Source organism: Trachymyrmex cornetzi, unplaced genomic scaffold (genome assembly GCF_001594075.2).
Source record: "Trachymyrmex cornetzi isolate Tcor2-1 unplaced genomic scaffold, Tcor1.1 scaffold390, whole genome shotgun sequence".
Classification (NCBI taxonomy): domain Eukaryota; kingdom Metazoa; phylum Arthropoda; class Insecta; order Hymenoptera; family Formicidae; genus Trachymyrmex; species Trachymyrmex cornetzi.
In genome coordinates this window covers 177627-179907 of record NW_017298641.1, presented here as the reverse complement: position 1 = coordinate 179907, position 2281 = coordinate 177627, and positions in this window count along the sequence as shown.

The window sequence follows — 2281 nt, the reverse complement described above, 5'->3', positions numbered from 1 at the left end:
ATTAATACAACGGACCGTTAAACACCCTGTAAAAGTTCATCTTTGGGGCTGCTTTTCAAAACAGGGTTTTGGAGCATTACATCTGTTTACATACAATTTAAATGCTCCGAAAATGCTTAAAATTGATGAAAAGTATTTGATGCCGACTGCTGAACAATGTTTCATTTAAAAAAACGAGGATTGGATCTTATAGGAAGACAACGACCCAAAACACCGGAGCAAGCTTTGCACCGAGTGGAAAGAGCGGTCTGGCATCGTCACACTTGATTGGCCATCGCAATCGCCAGATGCAAATCCCATTAAAAATGTGTGGGCATATCTCAAGCACAAGCTTCGAGGAAAAAGAGTATGCACTTTGAAGCAGCTGACACGAAAAATTCGTCTCATTTGGAGGTCTTTACCGAACGAATACGCAGTCAACTTAGTGGAAAGTATGCTTCGGAGATGTCAGGCAATTATCAATGCCGGTGGTGACTGGACTCATTATTAATGGTATAGCATTTTTCTTTTCATGGAGTACAACAAATCTATGTACTTAAAAATCATTAAAAATAAATGTTTCTACACATTAATCTGTACACGCTCTTACTTTACAGACTGTACATTGGCATCTATTATATAGCCAATATTGGCATTGCATTGGGAAATATTGGCCAATGTATCGTCAATATAGAGTCAAAATTGTGTAACAAGTGACGTGCAATATTGGCTATACATTGACATTTATTATATAGCCCATATCGGTACATTGGGAAATCTTGGCCAATGTACTCCCAATATAACCAATATTTAGCCAATCTTAGCCAATGTATAGCCAATGTTCTATACTACTAGGATAAACTTGATATAGGTTGCTTATATAAAAATTTACAAAACTTTCGAAAAAGTATTCAAAGGACAAGTAAAAAATCGTCAGAGAATTTGTGCGACCAGGATAATGGAGATTCGATTGACGGATGTCGACGTAAACAGTTGCGATTGTGTAATATAAAATAAGAGCTCATTCTGAGTTAAACAAATATTTGAGACTTTTTACTACTTCGTTTTTGCCACAACATTTTCAGCAATATTCTTCTCCAGCCTTTCGTTCTCCAGCAATACCAAATATAAAATAAAATTATATTAAAATAAAATGCGCATATTTTTACCTAATATTAGGATAATTACAATTTAGGTCAAACGTAGTTTAAATTTTAAACAATATAATATCAATAAAAGGCATAAATTACGAACGCAAGATGTTAGCAGCGATAAAAAATATATTTATTAAACTCCAATACACATAGACGTTTCGGTCTGCAATCAGACCATCCTCAGTATAAAAAATATCAACGCAAGTGAAAGTTATATAAGTATTAAATTACGCAAACAAAAATTCAATAAAGTATAAAACTAGTCAACGCAAATTACGATGTTCTTGATAAAAAGAATTTTAACAATTGCATCTCCAAGAGATCGTAGGCACAGATTCGCAGCAAGTCAAAACCGTGGTCAAATAAGCGAAAAGTACATCAGCTAGTCGAGATAAGTATCCGCGGTGTGAATTATTGTGCAAAATTTCACGATTCTCTATTTAAAGTATAAAAAACCGAAGTTAGTCAACTGAAGAACACAAAATTAAATTATAAATTGTAAAATAAATTAAATACCTGTGTTAACAATAGGTTGCGAGGCAGAGGCAATACTTATATAACTTTCACTTGCGTTGATATTTTTTATACTGAAGATGATAGTCTGATTGCAGACCGAAACGTCTATGTGTATTGGAGTTTAATAAATATATTGTTTATCGCTGCTAACATCTTGCGTTCGTAGTTTATGCCTTTTATTGATATTATATTAGGATAATTATTTACAATAGGGCTTTTTTTGAATTTTGATATAATTTTGTAACAATCTCGATAAAAATCTTTGTTGTGACGATAAGAGTGATAATTATCAAATCAATTTCGGTTTCTGTCTCGTATTCTTCCTCCTGTCAAGGACTTGCTGCAACAGTAGCCTATATTTTGTAAAAACGGGAAAGTGAATCTTAAAATTAAAGTGATATAAAAAATACCAAATTCGCATGTTCGGCTATGTTGTGAAGCTAACCCACAACGTAACTGAAATCTGAGAGGATTCCTTTTGCCTACAAATTTTTTGCCTACAGCACTTTTTGCCTACATCTCTTTTGCCTACAAATCGATTGCCTACAGCTCGATTGCCTACATGCACTTTTGCGCACAAATAAAAATTTTGGAAACGGAGTTACTTTTGCCTACATCAGTGGTGCACATTT